The sequence below is a fragment of the Physella acuta genome, unplaced genomic scaffold, assembly GCF_028476545.2.
Source record: "Physella acuta isolate Inbredline_101_S28 unplaced genomic scaffold, ASM2847654v3 ptg001897l, whole genome shotgun sequence".
In the NCBI taxonomy this organism is placed as follows: Eukaryota; Metazoa; Mollusca; class Gastropoda; family Physidae; genus Physella; species Physella acuta.
The window spans coordinates 79514-80085 of NW_026733402.1; positions in this window are offsets into that span (position 1 = coordinate 79514).

The following is a 572-nucleotide window of genomic DNA, read 5'->3' on the forward strand; positions in this document are numbered from 1 at the left end:
TAGATATTCTGACCCGATTCGACCGCCCGATCGGCGGTATTTACACAGTGTGTAAATAAATGAGGGGGAAGGATTAATAAAAACATATTTGGTTTTAAAAAGAAGATATAAAATAAAAAGGGTAGACTAGCGGTAGGTTAAAGAATAGAATTTTAAAATAACGACCACCCTTATTTGTTGTAGACAGGGGTTAAACGGAGCACATTTAAAGAAAAATAGATTCTATTTTCATTTGTATCTATGAACGAATACCCCTAAAATATGTCCAGTTACTACTATTAATATGACCGCCCCCTCCCTGTTCTGCTCGTGTAAACCAGTGTAAGTATTATACATCTATAATAATGATCTCATACTGCTAGTGATTGACATGTTGATACGTTATTAATAAAGTTTGAAACAAGTAGGGTAGGGTAGGGTAGGGTAGGAAAACTCGATTTTTGTTCATTGACACACAACGAAAGCTAATTGGGTAAACTTTGGTTGTCCTGAAAAGGACAGTAGTAGGCTAGGTGGACAGTGGGCAGCAGGGTGACACTGTTTAGCTCTTGCCACCGGGTGTCTTCTGTGAC